The sequence below is a fragment of the Phyllobates terribilis genome, unplaced genomic scaffold (assembly GCF_046119375.1).
Source record: "Phyllobates terribilis strain yellow unplaced genomic scaffold, ASM4611937v1 Scaffold_11__3_contigs__length_659146591, whole genome shotgun sequence".
Classification (NCBI taxonomy): domain Eukaryota; kingdom Metazoa; phylum Chordata; class Amphibia; order Anura; family Dendrobatidae; genus Phyllobates; species Phyllobates terribilis.
Genome location: NW_027362771.1, coordinates 627923330 through 627944793, shown reverse-complemented (window position 1 = coordinate 627944793; position 21464 = coordinate 627923330). Strand labels below are relative to the sequence as shown.

Genomic DNA, 21464 nt, shown 5'->3' with positions numbered 1-21464 from the left:
CAAAGCACCTGACTTTGTGGGCCGAACCCCAGGGTCCAGGAACAGTGTCTGCAGGTAGCACCATTGCTTCTTCCGCTGCTGGTCATGCAAGCCAATCCACTGTCCATGGTGCATAAAAAGATGCCTCCTGCCCTGCACCTGTCGTTGCACACTCTCAAGTAGCAGCATCAGAAAGCACGTCCATGTCTTTGTCCCAGTGCAGCGTTCAGTTGTCCATACCCCATGCCTTGGAACGCAAGCGCAAATATGCAGCCAACACCCCACAGGCCACACTACTACATTCTCACATTTCGCTCAAAATGTTGCCTTTTAGGCTTGTAGAGACGGAAGCATTCCACAACCTGATGGCGGTGGCCATCCCTCGGTACTCGATCCCCAGCTGCCACTATTTCTCCTGGTGTGCCATCTCCTCATTACACAAGCACGAGTCCCAAAACATCAGCCGTACTCTCAACAACATGGTAACCGGGAAAGTCCACCTAACCACGGACACCTGGACAAGTGCTTGTGGGCAGGGATGGTATATCTCGCTGACGGCACACTGGGTTAACATAGTGGAAGCCGGGACCCAGTCAGACCTTGGGATGGAACACGTCCTCCTGATGCCAAGGATTGAGGGCACTAGGTCAATCAGGGTTGTCCCCATGGTCTACAGATCCTGCACCTCATCCTCCTCAGCCTTCTCCTCCTATTCAGCCTCAATCTCTGAAATGACCAAATCAGTCACAAGCTGGAGGCACTGCAGCACTGCCTCGGCCAAGCGGCAATAAGCTGTGCTGAAGCTAATATGCTTAGGTGACAAACCGCACAATGCTAAACATCTGGTGTTCCTGTCCACAACCGAAGTCACAGAGAAGAGGGTGGCTATCCTATGTAACATGCACTGGTGATGTGTTCGCACAAAGCGGTTTGTCCGGTTGAAGACGGAACAAGCCAATAGACATCTGGAGCTTATGAGAAAAGCTCAGTCTGCGGGAAGAAGTCATCCGGGTGCGTCATGCTCTGGTTTGAAAGCTCATTGGGAGAAATGGCCAAGCCATGCAAATGATGATAAAGAAGTCTGGTGTGATAAAAATAAGCAGATCATCAGGACTGGATACCGGATGAAGACGGCATGGTGTCATTCTCTGCTGTAGGCACGGAAGAAAATCTTGCATATATACGAATGCTGATGGAGTACCGAGTGACCTACCTGCGAAAGGTAGAACAGTTGAATCTCGCCAGACTGCAAATGGAAAGACAGCGTCGCCTGAGCAGCAGAAGATGGCAGCCAACTATAAATTGTGAGAACAGACAGAGAAAGGGCCCCCTAAATAATAGAACAGCGACAGCAGAAGTTAGAGACCTTACAGGATGTCATGAGGGTAGTGGGCATGGGTTTAGAGATAGTGAGACCTTCAGTAACTCAGGTCTGAGAGGCCCATGCAAATGTCCCAATAGAGTACGAGACAGTACGGAGTCGGACCGGACCTTAGATACAAGCGCAAGTGAGTCGCACTGTGTATTGACCGCTGGGAGCAGGGGAGATCTGACAAGGTTATGACTAGGAAATGTGACTTGACGAAGTTAGAGACAATGACGGATGGTAGGTCTCTAAGGAATGGGCTAATGTTGATGACTAATGTTCCAGGGGCTGAGCAGCGCAAATGTAAAGTACATGGTCTCTTTGTGAACTGTGGGTTATAATGTGAGTGTGTATATTATGTGTTCAACCTTACAAGTTTGAACAGAGGGGGGGATATGTAATGCAGTGGCTTGCTGCATTACTAAAATGTCCAGGGGGTGTGTTCTGGCTGACCACGTACCTCTCCTCCAGGTGACTGATCACATGACTGTGACATCATCACAGGTCATGTGCGCACAGAAGGATATATAAATCCTGGTGGTTTTGAAACAGTGGAGAGGCAAGAGGCCAGACTCCTGTGTCTGGGACTCCATTAGCATTGGAGAGGAAAGAGGCCTGATCCCTGTGTCTGGGACACCATTAGCCTTGGAGAGGCAAGAGGCCTAATCCCTGTGTCTCGGACACCATTAGACCTTGAAGGCACGTGGGCTGGAGATCACGTCTGGTGGGCCTTAAACCACAGCTGTGGCAGAACAGAGCTGATGTTATAAGCAGTTTGTGACGTGTCATAAACTGCTGGTCTTCATAATACCGGAAAAAGTTGCATGTGTGCCTTAATTGACCCGGTGAAGTGAGTGCCCCTCAACATGTTCATTAGGGCTACCTCACACAACATAAATTATCTGATCACTCACATGAACGAACAATGCTCATTCGCCAAGTAATTGCTGAACAAGCGATCCTGCAAATACTTGTTTGTCAATTATTAGCTCATCTAAATTAACCTTTACTATGATGTGTGCTAATGCATTTTTTGAGGCACCTAATATATTTTTTCTTTGCTTCTGTATTCTTTAAGTAAATGACTTAAGTGATCTTGGGGACAATTAACTATTTACTGTTATATTTTCTCAGTGGAGTAAGACGCAAGAGATATGAGAAATAAATATATCTAAAAACACCTCCATTCACTTGTGCATATATAGAGGTTCTTCTTATTACACATTTTGCTGCTGGTAACCTCATATCATCCCACATGTTGGTTCATTTGGGCAGTTTTTTTTTACCTCTGAAAATTTATTCTAAAGGACTGAGAAATGCCATGTAAATACAATAGTCATTATTCTCATCAGTAAAAAAACATGGACAACTCTGATGTAAGTTCTATCCCAGGCCCTTACTGACATTGGGGCTAATAATTGTCAATGTTCTCAGTTTTCTACATAACATTTATTAGATATACTATAAAGAAGGCTGTCTAAGACATGATATGATCATGTGATTCAGAATACATTTTTATTGCCCTAGTAATTTGTTCTCACCTTGATGGATCCGTAGTTAAAGGCATTGAGTAGACAAGTTCAGTAACTAATTTTTATGTGTTTTTTTGCTCATCATTCATTTTGTAGATGATGGAGATAAAAGAGAAAAGTTGAAATGTTGTATGATCCAATTTCATTATTATATGCCATAAATCGCACAGATTGCATACATTTCTAATTAAGCTTTCTAGCCTGTTTATCACATTGTCAGTTAATATTTTAAATATTGCTCTCATTGTTCAGTACACTATTTCAATAAAAGTATTGTGCTCCTTCCTCATTGTACCTCCAGTAGCTTTGATAACATCTCATAGACATTAATAGACATTAACATAAAGTTGTCTTCCCTTTGCAGCTATAACTTCTCACACTATTCTGGGAACCCTTTCTATCAGATGAAGTTTGTCTATGAAAATTTTTTCCCATTCATTTAGAAGGGAACTTCTCTCCACACTGCCAGTTATTAAGTTCAGCTTACCTGGTCCACATCTCTGCTCCCTGTATAAGTTGCTGTTTTGTTTATTCTTCTTTCTGAACTTGGCTTGTATTCAGGTCACAGCTTACTTTCTTTATATTCCATGATAGTGCCTTTCTTACAGTCAGCTAGCAGCCTACTCCGTTGTCAAGCCTATGGGCCCCATTGATAAGTCTAGCTCCTTGTACAAGGGTTAAGAAGTGAAGGCTAGTGCAACCACTGAGAACTGGGAGACAAAATGGCTAGCATTAGGCCTCTGCATTGAAGTCCTATTTAGAGCTGTCATAGTATCACAAACAGTGCCCTCGTGATACTTGGGTAGCTAAGGACATTAATGTATTATTATATTAAGGTGTGTAATGACAACAGGATTACTTGAATCAAGACCAATGACACAATTACTGACGATTATTATAACTGGTACCACTTGTAGGTTTTTTTGTAGCACTGTACAGAAAAGTTTAGGTTGAATACTGATATATCATAAACATTCTACTTATTAAAAACAACTTGTGTTAATTACATTTATGTTTATAGGATGATTTATTGCTTCTCTGTAGTAGTACGAAATTGGAGAATTGATCATGCCTAATCCACTGATCTCATGGAATAAGTTGTTACAAAAAGAGTTTTGCACCTACTTGCCTCCTTCTCCGCAAAATGTACATCTGTTTTATACATTTCTGCTTCAGGAGAGGTCGGAAGACAAAGATTTTAGATGAATAAGAGTTTAATCCAGAACTTACTAATGTTTTCTTCTCACAATCTGTACCTACAGTATCCCATGGAACAGATTCCATTGATCAATTTGATCTAACGTCTCTTTAGTGGTGCATATTATCATATCTATTTGACATGATGTTGACAGTAAATAATATTCCTTCACTTTTTTTCCAATAAAACACAGGAAAGGAATTGGACCACGGTTACAGATTTTTTCCTCTTAGGATTTCAAGGTAGTAAATATTTAAGAATTTTCCTATTTTGTCTTTTCCTGCTTATTTATTTTGGCACAATATGTGGGAACCTCCTGATCATCACCCTCGTGTTCACCAGCAAGAACCTCCACACTCCGATGTACTTCTTCATCTCCCAACTGTCCATCAGTGGCATTTTATTAACCACAAATATTGTCCCCAAGATGCTTCAAATTATTCTGTATAATGGGAGGACCATTACTTTTATTGGTTGTATCACCCAACTTTTCATTTTTTGTGCCTCAGAAGCATTTGAATGTCTTCTCCTCACAGTGATGTCTTATGACAGATACGTGGCCATCTGTAATCCCCTTCGTTACACTACCATAATGACAAGGACTTGTTGTATGAATTTGGCCGTCATCTCTTGGTGTTGTGTTTTTTCTATGACATTGATTGAGGCTATCACAACAGCAATGCTAATATTTTGTGGTCCCAATACTATTAACCATTTCTTCTGTGACATGAATCCTCTACTGGACATTGCCTGCTCTGATGCTTCCATTGTTCACCTTGAAATCACATTGTTAGGTACTCCTATAGTAATGATCTCAACCGTAATAATAATTATATCTTATGCCAAGATTATTGCTGCTACCTTAAGGATTCCATCCAATACTGGCAGACAGAAAGCCTTCTCCACCTGTAGCTCCCACCTCACTGTGGTCTCCATATTTTTCTGGACCATGTTCAGTGTTTACGTTTTCCCAACACAAGAGCGAACCGTAAATATCAGTAAACTCTTATCATTGCTGTATACTGTATTCACTCCTTTCATCAACCCCATTATATATAGTCTAAGGAATAACAATGTAAGTGAAGCAGTGAAAAAAATAATAAACTTTTTACCTACATTTTAACTTTTTAACTTTAATAAATTATATGCAGTGATAAAACAAGGTCCAGTTTAAAGGTGTTTTCCACTACTTTTTCATCCAAATTATATATCATAGTTCTTCAAAGCAATACCTTTTGTAATATTCTTGCATTTAGCTTTTGCCTAAAGCCCCACAGCCCCTCCCCACACCTACTCAATCCTCTTCGTCCAAAACCACCTTCTCCACCATTTCTGAAGATCAACTTTCCTCCTTACTCTCCAAATCACACCTCTCCACCTGTAAACTTGACCCATTCCTGTCCCACCTCATCCCAATCCTTACCACTATCTTAATCCCAGCCCTAGCCCACCTTTTCAAGCTTTCACTAACAACTGGTGTCTTCCCCTCATGCTTCAAACATGCCTCAATCACACCCATCCTCAAAAAGCCCTCCCTTGACCCATCCTCTGTGTCTAGCTATCGCCCCATATCACTTCTCCCCTATGCCTCAAAACTACTGGAGCAACATGTCCATTCTGAACTGTCCTCCCACCTCTCCTCCTGCTCCCTCTTTGACCGCCTACAATCTGGTTTCCGACCCCACCATTCTACTGAAACTGCACTGACTAAAGTCACCAACGACCTACTAACCGCCAAATCTAAGCGACACTACTCTGTCCTCCTCCTCCTAGACCTGTCATCTGCCTTTGATAAAGTGGACCATTCTCTCTTACTACAGACTCTCTCATCTATCGGCATCACAGACTTGGCCCTATCCTGGATCTCCTCATACCTAACAGATCGGACATTCAGCGTCTCCCACTCACACACCACCTCCTCATCTCACCCCCTATCTGTCCGTGTCCCCCAAGGTTCAGTTCTAGGACCCCTGCTCTTCTCCATCTACATCTTTGGCCTGGGACAGCTCATAGAGTCTCATGGCTTTCATTATCACCTCTATTATGATGACACATAGATCTAAAACTCTGGACCCAATATCACCTCCTTACTAACGTAAATCCCACAATGTCTGTCTGCTATTTCATCCTTCTTCTGTGCCATATTTCTAAAACTTAACATGGACAAAACAGAATTCATCATCTTTCCGCCATCTCATTCAACCCCCCCAACTGATCTATCTATCAATGTCAATGGCTGCTTACTCTCCCCAGTCCCTCAAGCTCGCTGCCTTGGGCTAACCCTGGACTCGGAACTCTCCTTCAAACAACATATCCCAGCCCTTTCCACTTCCTGCCGACTCCAACTCAAAAATATCTCCCGGATCCACACATTCCTCAACCATGAATCTGCAAAAACACTAGTGCACGCCCTCATCATCTCCCGCCTTGACTACTGCAACCTCCTGCTCTGTGGCCTCCCCTCTAACACTCTTGCACCCCTCCAATCTATCCTAAACTCTGCTGCTCGACTAATCAACCTATCCCCCCACTTTTCACTGGCCTCTCCTTTCTGTCAATCTCTTCACTGACTCCCCATTGCTCAGAGACTCCAGTCCAAAACCCTAACAATGGCATATAAAGCCATCCACAACCTGTCTACTCCATATATCTCTGACCTAGTCTCCCGTTACATACCCACACGCAGACTCCGATCCTCACAAGATCTCCTTCTCTACTCCCCTCTTATCGCCTCCTCCCACAATCGCATACAAGATTTCTCCCGTGCTTCCCCCCTACTCTGGAACTCTCTACCCCAACGTATCAGACTCTCGCCTACCATGGAAAATTTCAAAAGGAACATGAAGACCCACCTCTTCCGACAAGCCTACAACCTGCAGTAACCACCCCTCCACCATACCGCTGCACGACCAGTTCTACCTACTGTATCCTCACTCATCCCTTGTAGATTGTGAGCCCTCGCGGGCAGGGTCCTCGCTCCTCCTGTACCAGTCGCTGTCACATTGTGTTCAAGATTATTGTAACTGTTCATGTATTATACCCCTTTTTCACATGTAAAGCGCCATGGAATAAATGGCACTATAATAATAAATAATAATAATAATAATTAGATGTATAGCTTCTATGAGCTCATCTCAGCAGGGATCAAATAATATAATAATAATATTCATTTTAATTTACATAGCGCCAACATATCCGCAGCACTTTAGAATTAAGTAGGGACATGTACAGACAATATAAACAATACAGTATCACATTTCAACAGTTACAGGAGGATTGAGGGCCCTGCTCGCAAGCTTACAATCTATATGGAAATGGGGGACACAATAGGTAGAACATGGTTATCAGCCACTATCTGTCTAAGAGCAGTTACCATGTGCTATTGGGTGCATGGAGGATGTGGAGACAGATGAATAGGCAGTAGCAGATTAAGATTAAGATTTAAGAAGGAGCAGGGGAGAGTTAGCTTGGTGAGTTGAGGTGATAGGCTTGTCTAAACAGATGTGTTTTTAAAGCACATTTGAAGACAAGGTGGCTAGATATTAGTCAGATCGTTTGGGGCAGTGCATTCCAAAAAACTTACGCAGTACACGAGAAGTCTTGGAGATGGAGGTGTGAGGTTCAGATTAAGGAGGTTATCAGTATTAGATCAGGTGCAGAACGGAGGCACGGGAGGGGTGATAGACAGAAATAAGGAATGAGATTTAGGGAGGTGCAGAATTGTGGAGAACTTTGTGGGTGAGCGAGATGAGTTTGTAATGTATTCTGTGGTAAATGGGTAACCAGTGCAATGACTGGCACAGGGTAGAGGCGTCGGTGAAGCGGACTGATAGAAATACGCCCCTGGCTGCTGCATTCAGAAGGAATTGGAGAGCAGAGAGTTTGTTTAGAGGGAGACCGATTAGAAGAGAGTTGTAGTAGTCCAGACAAGAGTGAATAAGAGCGACAGTAAGAGTTTTTGCAGCATCAAAGGTGAGAAAAGGTCAGACTCTGGTGATGTTTTAAGGTGCAGGTGACATGAGCGAGTGAGTGATTGTATATGGGGAATAAAGGAAAGTTGTGTGTAAAATATAACTCAAAGATAGCGAGTTTGCTGCTTGGGAGTTATGGTGGCACCACTCAAGGAAATTGAAAAGTCAGGTATAGGTAGGTTAGTAGAGGGAGGAAAAACAACAAGTTCATTTTTGGAGCGATTCAGTTTCAAATAGAGGGAGGACATGATGTTTGAGACAGCGGACAGACAATCACTGGTATTTTGTGTTAGAGAGGCAGTTATGTCAGGTTAAGAGGTGTATAATTAGGTGTCATCAGCATAGAGATGATACTAGAAACCAAATCTGCTGATGGTTTGTCCAATAGAGGCAATATACAAGGAGAAGAGGAGGGGACCTAGGACTGATACTAGTAGAACCCCGATAGTAAGGGGAAGATTAGAGGAAGAAGAGCCGGCAAAATATACCATGTAGGAATGGTTAGAGAGATAAAAGGAAAATGAGTAGATAACTGTGTCCTTGAGGCCTATAGAGCAGAGCATAGTGAGGAGGAGCTGGTGATCCACAGTGTCAAAAGCGGCAGAGAGATCCAGTAGAATCAGCAGGGAGTTGTGACCATTAGATTTAGCTGTTAACATTTCATTAGAGACTTTAGTGAGGGCAGTTTCAGTAGAGTGTGAAGAGCAGAAACTGGATTGTAGGGGGTCGAGAAGAGAGTTATCTGAGAGATAGTGGATTAGACAGAAGTGGATCAAGCGTTCCAGGAGTTTAGAGATGAAGGGAAGATTAGAGACCGGTCTGTAGTTAGCAGTTCAGTTCTGGTCCAGGGATGGCTTTTTTGAATGAAGAGGGACAGATTTCTGAAGAAAGAGAGAGGTTAAGTATTTTAGTTATATAAGTAGTGACAGCTGGGGAAAGGGACTGAAGGAGATGTGATGGAATAGGGTCACTGTTGCAGGTTGTAGGGTGAGAAGAAGCGAGGAGTCTGGTCACTTCATCTTCTGTGAATGGAGTGAAGATGAAAAGTGAACTTGAGGTGCGGGAGGGAAGGGGTTCCAGAATCTGAGGGGATTGTGCAAAAATGTCTTGAAGGATATGATTGATTTCTTGTAGGAAATAAGAGGCCAGATCGTCAGCGCTTAGGTTAGTGACAGGGGTCTGTACTTTAGGGCTCAGGAGGGAGTGGAAGGTTTCAAAGAGTCGTTTAGGATTGTTGGCTAGAGATGTGATGAGAGTGGTAAAGTAAACTTGTTTAGCCAGATGGAGAGCATTGTTTTAAGTTTTGACCATAAAATTATAGTGGATGAAGTCTTCTGCTAAAAGTGATTTTCTACACAGACACTCAGCATACCTTGAACAGCACTGGAAAAAACGTTTGCATCGTGTGCTAGGGCTGCAGTATATTCCAGGTCATTCTGCGTGTAGCTGGTGCTGCTTCATCCAGGGCTCTCTGCAATGTCTTGTTATAGTGTGACAATGCTGAGTCTGTACCGGAGAGGGAGAGGATGGAAACTAAAGATGACTGTAGATTGTTCATAAGCTGCTGGGTATTAATGGCATGTAGAGTTCTGTGTGTATGGTAAGTCTTGGGTGAGGAGGCAGTTCTTGACAGAGAAGGAAAGAAGGTTGTGGTCAGAGAGTGGTAGAGGGGAGTTAGTAAATCCATGCAGCAAGCAGAGTTGTGAGAAGACCAAGTCCAGAGTATTCTCATCTTCATGTGTAGGAGAGTTAGTGAGCTGTGAGATGCCAAATGAGGCAGTTAGAGAAAGAAGATAAGTGGCAAAGGGGGAAAGTAGCTTTTCAATGGGTATGTTAAAATCCCCCATGATGAGAGTGGGAATATCACAGGATAGGATGTGTGAAAGCCAGGTGGCAAAGTGATCCAGAAACTGATAGGAGGGGCTTGTAGGGTGATATACAACTGAACTCGCGGGGAGAAGGGTTTGAAGAGTCTAAAGGTGTGGACTTAGAAGGAAGGAAACATAAGTGAGGGAACTGGATGGATGACCTGAAAGCACATTGTCATGAAAGGAGCAAACCTACACCTCCACCTTGTCTGCTCTCAGGTCTGGGGGTAAGTGAAAATTGTAGCCCATCATACAAGAGAGCTGCTGCGGCGGTTCTGCCAGACTGCTGGATCCATGTTTCAGTGATAACCATAAGGTTAAAGGAATTTTAATTGATGAAAAATTGGATATAGAGGAGTTTATTGCAAGCTGAGCGTGAGCTCCAAAGGGCACAGTTAAAAGAGACAGGAGAAGGTGAGCAACAAATGTTTAGTAGATTGGGAGGGCTTCTATGTGCAGCAGGATGAGAGTTATATATACTAGTGTGTGGAGGCACAGGGTTGGTAGAGATTTTGCCAGCAACTAGGAGGAGGAGACAGAAGAGAAAGAGTAGGTGGTTCACTGATTTGTGTGAGCATTTTGTTCATTGTATGGTGGTAGTGAAAGGTTTGGAGTGATTAATAAATGTCAGTAAGGCCTCAGTGTTGTACATGGGAGAGGACAGGAGAGAGAGACTGATGTAGAGGTACTCAATAGTTATGGAGATTCTACTTCCTCCTCTGTTTTGTCTGATACTTCCTTTTCTGGCCACAGGATTCCCACAAAATGAAAGGAAATTGTCACTCTGCTCCTGGTGGAGGGTGGAGATGTTTTGCATTGAATGACAGATTGCCTGAGCATGCTTCCTAAAGAGTGAGGAGGGAGGAGCTTGTGTGGAGAATGAAGGGGGCTTGATAAGTGCTGGCTCACAGGCCACTGAAATGCATGATGGAACTTGTAGTATTAGAACTCAGTAAGCTTGGAGACAGGAAGGGATCAATGTAAGCATCAGAGCTGCAGATAGAAGATACCAATTGATGCTATCTGCATGATAAAGGTATATATTACTAGAATTAGAGTATGGATATATTTACTGGCACATGATGGCAAGATTAACTAATAAAAAATGAAATGAGTTAGTGTAGCTGATAATTCCTTAACACCTTCCTGTAGTTTCTAGTGATGAGTGAACGTGCTCACCACTACTCAGTACTCGCCCGAGAATCACTGCGCTCCACAAGCTCAGTGCTCGGGGAATATTTCCGGGATGCTCATGCAGGAACTCTGGTCCCGTCCCTGCCTCTTTGGCGCTCATTAGAGAGGCAATGAACATGCAGGGATTGCCTGCCATGCACTATAATACCATAGCCATGTTGTTTTTGGGCATTACAGTGATTGGCTTGCCCCACAGCATCATCAGTTTTATATAAGACCGGGCGCCACCATGCTCGTCACAGTCTACTCCGGAACCAGGCAGAGTAGGGAGGGCTGCTGCTGCATCAGGGAGAGATTTGATTGTTTATAGTTAGTATAGGTATTCCACAACATACAGTAAATGTACAGTATATCCATTTGAACTTACAGTCCTTCTGAGGACTAATCCAGCTGCATATATTCTGTGGTGATAGCGGAATTAGGCAGGCAGGCAGTGTATGTGGCAGACGGCAGTGCATATAGCTAGAGGGTCCATTGAACGTCCAGTTAGCATAGGTATTCCACAAAGTACAGTACAGACCAAAAGTTTGGACACACCTTCTCATTTAAAGATTTTTCTGTATTTTCATGACTATGAAAATTGTACATTCACACTGAAGGCATCAAAACTATGAATTAACACATGTGGAATTATATACTTAACAAAAAAGTGTGAAACAACTGAGAATATGTCTTATATTCTAGGTTCTTCAAAGTAGCCACCTTTTGCTTTGATGACTGCTTTGCACACTCTTGGCATTCTCTTGATGAGCTTCAAGAGGTAGTCACCGGAAATGGTTTTCACTTCACAGGTGTGCCCTGTCAGGTTTAATAAGTGGGATTTCTTGCCTTATAAATGGGGTTGGGACCATCAGTTGTGTTGTGCAGAAGTCTGGTGGATACACAGCTGATAGTCCTACTGAATAGACTGTTAGAATTTGTATTATGGCAAGAAAAAAGCAGCTAAGTAAAGAAAAACGTGTGGCCATCATATCTTTAAGAAATGAAGGTCAGTCAGTCTGAAAAATTGGCCAAACTTTAAAAGTGTCACCAAGTGCAGTTGCAAAAACCATCAAGTGCTACAAAGAAACTGGCTCACATGAGGACCGCCCCAGGAAAGGAAGACCAAGAGTCACCTCTGCTTCTGAGGATAAGTTTATCCGAGTCACCAGCCTCAGAAATCACAAGTTAACAGCAGCTCAGATTAGAGATCAGGTCAATGCCACACAGAGTTCTAGCAGCAGACACATCTCTTCAACAACTGTTAAGAGGAGACTTTGTGCAGCAGGCCTTCATGGCAAAATAGCTGCTAGGAAACCACTGCTAAGGACAGGCAACAAGCAGAAGAGACTTGTTTTGGCTAAAGAACACAAGGAATGGACATTAGACCAGTGGAAATCTGTGCCTTGGTCTGATGAGTCCAAATATGAGATCTTTGGTTCCAACCACCGTGTCTTTGTGCGACGCAGAAAAGGTGAACGGATGGACTCTACATGCCTGGTTCCCATCGTGAAGCATGGAGGAGGAGGTGTGATGGTGTGGGGGTGCTTTGCTGGTGACACTGTTGGGGATTTATTCAAAATTGAAGGCATACTGAACCAGCATGGCTACCACTGCATCTTGCAGCGGCATGCTATTCCATCCGGTTTGCGTTTAGTTGGACCATCATTTATTTTTCAACAGGACAATGACCCCAAACACACCTCCAGGCTGTGTAAGGGCTATTTGACCAAGAGGGAGAGTGATGGGGTGCTACGCCAGATGACCTGGCCTCCACAGTCACCAGACCTGAACCCAATCGAGATGGTTTGGGGTGAGCTGGACCGCAGAGTGAAGGCAAAAGGGCCAACAAGTGCTAAGCATCTCTGGGAACTCCTTCAAGATTGTTGGATGACCATTTCCGGTGACTACCTCTTGAAGCTCATCAAGAGAATTCCAAGAGTGTGCAAAGCAGTCATCAAAGCAAAAGGTGGCTACTTTGAAGAACCTAGAATATAAGACATATTTTCAGTTTTTTCACACTTTTTTGTTAAGTATATAATTCCACATGTGTTAATTCGTAGTTTTGATGCCTTCAGTGTGAATGTACAATTTTCATAGTCATAAAAATACAGAAAAATCTTTAAATGAGAAGGTGTGTCCAAACTTTTGGTCTGTACTGTATATATATCCATCTGAAATAACAGTCCTTCTGAGGACTAATCCAGCTGCATATAATCAGTGCTAGGCAGGCAGGCAGTGTATGTGGCAGACTGCAGTGTATGATACAGCACAAGAGGGTCCATTGAACGTCCTGTCTTCTGCTGTAATAATTACATATATTTCTAGACAGCCCCAGATATCAGGGGCCAGGGCAATTTTTTTTTTAATCTTAATCCTGGCTATTTGCTTTAAAATCAATCCAGAGTACACCATTTTTCATCCCCATTTGCTTGTTCTCACTGTAGAATAAAGCCAGATCTGTTCCATATTTCAGCGATAAAAATTCAGAAATTTGAACTGAATATGGAAAATATTGGCCTCCTTTTCAATTCTGTTGCAGTGTGTCGGTGAAGGTTTTCACACTAGGTGTCTGTGTAGAATAATATTAGTAAATTACAGGCCTACAATTTAAACCCTTTGTTCTCTGTCAGACATATCATCTAAACAACTGTTCAAAAATCAGCTATTTCTTCCATTTTCATTCCATTGCAGTGTGTCCGTGATGCTATTCACACTAGGTCTCCATGTACAATAATATTAGTAAATTACAGGCCTTCAATTTAAAACCATGGTTCTCTGTCAGACATATCACCTATAAGACAGTTCAAAAATCATACATTTCTTCCATTTTCATTCCTTTGCAGTGTGTCGGTGAAGCTATTCACACTAGGTCTCCGTGTAGAATAATATTAGTAAATTACAGGCCTGCAATTTAAAGCCATGGTTCTCTGTCAGACATATCACCAAAAAGACTTCAAAAATCATACATTTCTTCCACTTTCATTCCGTTACAGTGTGTCGGTGAAGCTATTCACACTACGTCTCTGTGTAGAATAATATTAGTAAATTACAGACTTTCTATTTAAAATCGTGGTTCTCAGTCAGACATATCACATATAAATGCATTCCAAAATCAGACATTTCTCGTGAACGTGGAAAATATTTTCCTCCATTTAAAATGGGAAAGGTGCGTGGCAAGCAACGGGGAAGTGGACATGATGGTGATGGTGCATGCAGAGGCCAAGGAAGTGGCCGTGGGCAAGGTGAAATTGTGCCACAACAAACACCCACATCTTGTCGCTCGACCTTCCAGTCCCAATTAATAGGGGACCACAGAACACAACTATTAAATACAGAGCAGTGTCAAAGGGTTATTGGTTGGAGAGCAGATAATTCTTCCAGTCACTTTGCAACCACCACCTCCACCGTGTCTTCCACGTGGTCAAGTCTCAGTAGCTGTGAGTCTGGACTGCATATTACTCACCTTGATCTGCCTTCCTCCCACCATGCCAAGTGCTGGAAACAACTAATCCCAGACTTGGACACTCAGAAGAGCTGTTTACTTTTCCATTTGTAAATTAGGGGCTCTCGCATGGCCAGCTTCAAACGAGTCAAGAGGAGAACGCGTGTAGTGATGCCCAAACATTGGAACAGCCATGGTCACACGAAGGCGATGGTGGTAAAGTGCAATTACTGTCACAAGAGGAGGATGTTGATGATGAGACACAATTACCAGAAAGTCAAGAGAAGGACCAGGATGCGGTAGTGGAAGACGAGATGGTGGATGATATGCTAACTGATCCAACCTGGCAGGGGAACATACAAAGCAAGGATAGCAGAACACAGAGGGAGGGATATGTAGCAACACAACATGGAGGAAGAAGCAGTATGGTGGCTGCAGACACAAGGCGGGAAAGCATTCCTCGTAACGCCAACACAACAGAAGTTGCAAATACAGCTGGTAGGTTTTCCCGAGTCTGGTTATTATTTAAAGACTCTGCAGATAACTGCAAAAAGACCATTTATACCACCTGCAGGCCATCATCAGCAGGGGTAGCAGCCTGACCACCACCAGCATGATCAGGCACATGGCAGCAAAGCACCCGACTAAGTGGGCAGAACCCCACGGTCCAGAAACAGTGTCTGTGGGTGACACCACCGCTTCTTCCGCTGTTGTGCATACACGCCAATCCCCTGTCCATGGCACATGACAAGATGCCTCCCGCCCTACACCTGTCATTGCACACTCTCAAGTAGAACCATCAACAAGCACATCCACGTCCTTGTCCCAATTGTCCCTACCCCAGTCCATGGAAGGCAAGTGCAAATATGCAGCCAATGCCCCATAGGCCACACTAATAAATTCACACATTTCGCGAATACTGGAGCTCGAAATGTTGACTTTTAGGTTCGTGGAGACTGAAGCTTTCCGCAACCTGATGGCAGAGGTCATTCCTCGGTACTCGGTCCCCAGCCGGCACTATTTCTCCCGGTGTGCCATCCCCGCATTACACGAGCATGGGTCCCACAACATTAGACGTGCCCTCAACAACGCAGTTACTGTGAAAGTTCACCTAACCACGGACACGTGGACAAGTGCTTGTGGGCAGGGACGGTACATTTCGCTTATGGCACACTGGGTTAATATAGTGGAAGCCGGAACCCGTTCGGACCTTGGGACGGAACATGTCCTCCCGACGCTGAGGATTGCGGGGCATTGGGTCTATCAGGTTTGCGCCCACATTCTACAGCTCCTGCACCTCCTCCTCTTCAGCCTCCATCTACGAAATAACCACATCAGACATGCTGGAAGCACTGCAGTGCTGCCTTGGCCAAGCGGCAACACGCTGTGCTGAAGCTAATATGCTTAGGTGACAAACCGCACAGGGCTGAAGAGTTGTGGAAAGCTCTGAAAGAGCACGCAGATCTGTGGCTGATACCGCTGATCAGGCATGGTCGTGTGTGACAATAGCCAGAACCTGGTGGTGGCTCTGAGGCAAGGAGAGCTTACAGATGTACCATGCCTGGCCCATATGCTTAACCTCGTGGTTCAGTGGTTTCTCAAAACCTACCCGGATCTGTCGAATCTGCTTGTCAAAGTACGCTGCCTGTGTGCCCATTTTAGAAAGTCAGCAACAGCTTCCACCGCCCTTGCCGTGCTTCAGCAGCATTTGCCGCTACCAGAACACCAACTGATCTGCGATGTCCCCACACATTGGAACTCTATATTGCAGAAGTTTGGAAGGATTTATAAGCAGAAGAGGGCAGTTATTGACTACCAGCATCAATAAGGCCATCGGTATTCAGGTCAGACTCCACACATAAAAGATCAGGACTGGAGATGAATGTTAAACATACATACCATCCTCCAAAATTTTGAGGACTCCACCAAGATGTTGACCGGTGATGACTAGAGATGAGCGTTGTTCTACTCGAACTGTTCGCCAATCTCAAATTCGAGCTGTTTTGGGCGGTGTTCGAGCCGGTCGGCGAACACGAACAATTTGAGAAAAATTCGGCTGTTCGAGGTTATGTTCGATAACTGTTCGTGCACCAAAATCATAACTGGATTTTTTCTCAGTAATGATGAAAATTAATGTTAATACGCAGTTTGAGTGTACAGCGGGGCGGGGGGAGGGGCAGGGGATGGATCTCTGCAGGAACAATGAAGATCTCCATTTTTTTTTCTCTTTCCCGCATTTGCAGTGGGAGGTGCAATCTGTCAGCCTATCAGCAGCGCACACACGGAGCGAAGTGCTTTTTTTCACACAAGCAAGGGCATGTGTGATTGGCAGTGTATGTCACATGTCCTTGCCCTATAAGACCAAGCCATTTTCCCCGTCGCCACCATTTTCTCACTGCTGCAGCTGCGTGTTAGACGGCACCGCTGTTGCTGTGTGCGCTATACCTTGTTAATTTCAAGCCAATTTTCGCACAAATATACAGATAGCTTGGGAGTAGGGAATAGTTGTGATTGCAGTCCTTTTAAGGACTAGGTTACAGCATTTCCTACGACTTTTATCAGGCAGGTCTGTGCTCTTAAATAGATAGATTGTGGGAGTAAAGACTAATTGTAATTGGAGTCCTTTTCAGGACTAGGTTACATCAGTTCCTATCAGTTTTTGCCAGGCAGGTCTGTGCCAGTGCTGTGCAAGTTTTTTTCACAGCATTTGGCTGAATCTAGCAAAGCTAATCCTTTTTGGCCTATTGCAGAGTGTGTTAGTCAGTGGAGTAGCCTATCTGTGTTGCAAGATATACAACCTGTGTATAGAATACCAATTTTTTTACTGCACCTAGTGAAGTAAAATCTTTTGGGCATAGCATCATTCTATTAGTCCATCTATACTGACCTCCATCAGGTTGCAAACTGAATATAATTTTTTTCTGCATCTAGCTCTGAAAAAATATTTGGGCTTCTAGCGGTGTGTGGGACTTGGTCTATTAGTCCATCTATACTGACCTCCATCAGGTTGCAAATTAAAAATAAATTTTTTCTGCATCTAGCTCTGAAAAAATATTTGGGCTTCTAGCAGTGTGTGGGACTTGGTCTATTAGTCCATCTATACTGACCTCCATCAGGTTGCAAATTAAAAATAATTTTTTTCTTCATTTATCTCTGAAAAAATATTTGGGCTTCTAGCAGCGTGTGGGACTTGTTCTATTAGTCCATCTATACTGACCTCCATCAGGTTGCAAATTAAAAATAATTTTTTTCTGCATCTAGCTCTGAAAAAATATTTGGGCTTCTAGCAGTGTGTGGGACTTGGTCTATTAGTCCATCTATACTGACCTCCATCAGGTTGCAAATTAAAAATAATTTTTTTCTGCATCTAGCTCTGAAAAAATATTTGGGCTTCTAGCAGTGTGTGGGACTTGGTCTATTAGTCCATCTATACTGACCTCCATCAGGTTGCAAATTAAAAATAATTTTTTTCTGCATCTAGCTCTGAAAAAATATTTGGGCTTCTAGCAGTGTGTGGGACTTGGTCTATTAGTCCATCTATACTGACCTCCATCAGGTTGCAAATTAAAAATAATTTTTTTCTTCATTTATCTCTGAAAAAATATTTGGGCTTCTAGCAGCGTGTGGGACTTGTTCTATTAGTCCATCTATACTGACCTCCATCAGGTTGCAAATTAAAAATAATTTTTTTCTGCATCTAGCTCTGAAAAAATATTTGGGCTTCTAGCAGTGTGTGGGACTTGGTCTATTAGTCCATCTATACTGACCTCCATCAGGTTGCAAATTAAAAATAATTTTTTTCTGCATCTAGCTCTGAAAAAATATTTGGGCTTCTAGCGGTGTGTGGGACTTGGTCTATTAGTCCATCTATACTGACCTCCATCAGGTTGCAAATTAAAAATAATTTTTTTCTGCATCTAGCTCTGAAAAAATATTTGGGCTTCTAGCAGTGTGTGGGACTTGTTCTATTAGTCGATCTATACTGACGTCCAGCAGGTTGCAAATTGAATAAAATTTTTTTCAGCATCTAGCTCTGAAAAAATATTTGGGCTTCTAGCGGTGTGTGGGACTTGGTCTATTAGTCCATCTATACTGACCTCCAACAGGTTGCAAATTAAAAATAATTTTTTTCTGCATCTAGCTCTGAAAAAATATTTGGGCTTCTAGCGGTGTGTGGGACTTGGTCTATTAGTCCATCTATACTGACCTCCATCAGGTTGCAAATTAAAAATAATTTTTTTCTTCATTTAGCTCTGAAAAAATATTTGGGCTTCTAGCAGTGTGTGGGACTTGTTCTATTAGTCGATCTATGCTGACGTCCAGCAGGTTGCAAATTGAATAAAATTTTTTTCAGCATCTAGCTCTGAAAAAATATTTGGGCTTCTAGCGGTGTGTGGGACTTGGTCTATTAGTCCATCTATACTGACCTCCAACAGGTTGCAAATTAAAAATAATTTTTTTCTGCATCTAGCTCTGAAAAAATATTTGGGCTTCTAGCAGTGTGTGGGACTTGGTCTATTAGTCCATCTATACTGACCTCCATCAGGTTGCAAATTGAATAAAAAAATTTTCTGCATCTAGCTCTGAAAAAATATTTGGGCTTCTAGCGGTGTGTGGGACTTGGTCTATTAGTCCATCTATACTGACCTCCATCAGGTTGCAAATTAAAAATAATTTTTTTCTGCATCTAGCTCTGAAAAAATATTTGGGCTTCTAGCAGTGTGTGGGACTTGGTCTTTTAGTCCATCTATACTGACCTCCATCAGGTTGCAAATTGAATAAAAAAAATTTCTGCATCTAGCTCTGAAAAAATATTTGGGCTTCTAGCGGTGTGTGGGACTTGGTCTATTAGTCCATCTATACTGACCTCCATCAGGTTGCAAATTAAAAATAATTTTTTTCTGCATCTAGCTCTGAAAAAATATTTGGGCTTCTAGCAGTGTGTGGGACTTGGTCTATTAGTCCATCTATACTGACCTCCATCAGGTTGCAAATTAAAAATAATTTTTTTCTGCATCTAGCTCTGAAAAAATATTTGGGCTTCTAGCAGTGTGTGGGACTTGGTCTATTAGTCCATCTATACTGACCTCCATCAGGTTGCAAATTAAAAATATTTTTTTTCTGCATCTAGCTCTGAAAAAATATTTGGGCTTCTAGCAGTGTGTGGGACTTGGTCTATTAGTCCATCTACACTGACCTCCATCAGGTTGCAAATTAAAAATAATTTTTTTCTGCATCTAACCCAGCCAATAGTTTTGGCCTAATACCACAGTTTGGCCACTCAGCTCTGCTCGGTTACCATCCATTGTTTTTTTGTGCAAACAACTCCAGAGTTGTGAATTAGTTAACCACCAAAATGAGTGGAAAAAGGCCTGCTGCTGGTGGAAAGGGGAATAGGCGTGTTGGGAAGGGGAAAAAAGGTTGTGTCCGTGGGGTAGGTGCAGAAGAAAGACCGTCTTCCAGCCAAACTAAAATGTCTACTTCTTTTAGCGGACAATGTGATAAGATCCCTTTCTTACGGCCACGCCAATCGCTACAAATTCCAGATGAGGCACAAAAACAGCAGGTGCTTCAACGGATATCAAGTGCTCCTTTAAGTGGGCTCTCCTCCACATCAACTTCAACATCACAAATACTCCAGTCCTCAAAGGTGTCACCCAAATCGCACTTGCTTCCTCACAGCTCCCAAATCTCCAGCTGCCCGTCTGAGTATGAGGTAGAACAGATGGTTGAGTCTGCAGAGCTGTTTACTCATACTATAGCCTGGGAATCAGAGGTCGACTCCAGCGCTTCTGTGAATCCAGACGAGGAAATGATCTGCACTGATGCCCAGAATCTTTATGAGTCGGATCCAGGACCAGACGCAGAAGGTTCTGACCATAATGTAGACCCTCATTCCCAAACTGTAACTCCTGTTGGTGGAGACAATGAGGAAGACGATGATAAGACTCAAATACCTAATTGGAGCGACAACTTTAGTTTTTTGTCAGGGCAGGAACAGGTTGGCTCTGAGGACGACGGGTGTGATAACGCACAGGGTGATGATGATGAGGTCGGAGATCCCACTTACTGTCAACCCACAGTCAGCCAAGAGATGAGGTCAGCAGAGGAGGTGGAGGAAGATGCTAGTGACGACGAGGTCAGGTTGCGCCTTCCTGGACAGAGACGTAGTACTGGAAGCACGTCAACAACTGCATCCTCAAACACAACTCTGCCTCTCACCACAAGTCGTGGTGGCTCTTCAGGTCGCATGGGTGCTAAGCCTTGCATAGCCTGGGCATTTTTTCAGATCGATAAAGATGACCCAACTCGTGTTATCTGTAACATTTGTCAGCAAAAGCTAAGTAGAGGCCAAAAAATACATAGTTTGAGTACTTCATGCATGAACCGGCACATGGACATGAAGCATAAGTTGCAGTGGGAAGCTCAGTGTGCTACAATGCGGTCTAGCCGGCCGGGCCAACCACCGTCTGCCATATCTTGTGCATCCGCGGCCTCTTCATCCTCTGTGACTGGGGGGACAGCAGTCACACCTGTTTTGGGGCGCAGACCTGCCACCTCTTTACCCGCAACAGCCAGCGTGATTGGCAGGTCATCATTTTCTTTGGAGGTGGTAACACCAGCTGGTCTTGAGCGCTGTCCGACATCGATAGCACCACCTTTGGATCAAGGCAACCTAACATGTCCGCCTGCATCTTCCTCACAGACCGGCAGTTTGCCGGGGACACCCTTATCAACCCCGTCTAAGCACAATAGCCAGCCCTCGGTCCCTCAGATGTGGACAAGTAAAAGACCATTTCCTCCTAGCCATGAGAAAGCTAAGAGGTTGAATTTCACCATCTGCAAGCTCTTGGCTACAGAAATGCTGCCTTTCCGCCTGGTGGACACAGAGGATTTTCGAGACCTTATGTCCGTCGCAGTGCCCCAGTACC

The 21464-nt window shown here is 43.5% G+C and overlaps 1 pseudogene; it reads left to right on the top strand.

Moving 5' to 3' along the window:
* Positions 1–4219: 4219 nt before the first annotated feature.
* Positions 4220–5198, top strand: LOC141165432 (olfactory receptor 5G9-like; annotated as a pseudogene).
* The last annotated feature ends 16266 nt before the right edge of the window (positions 5199–21464 follow it).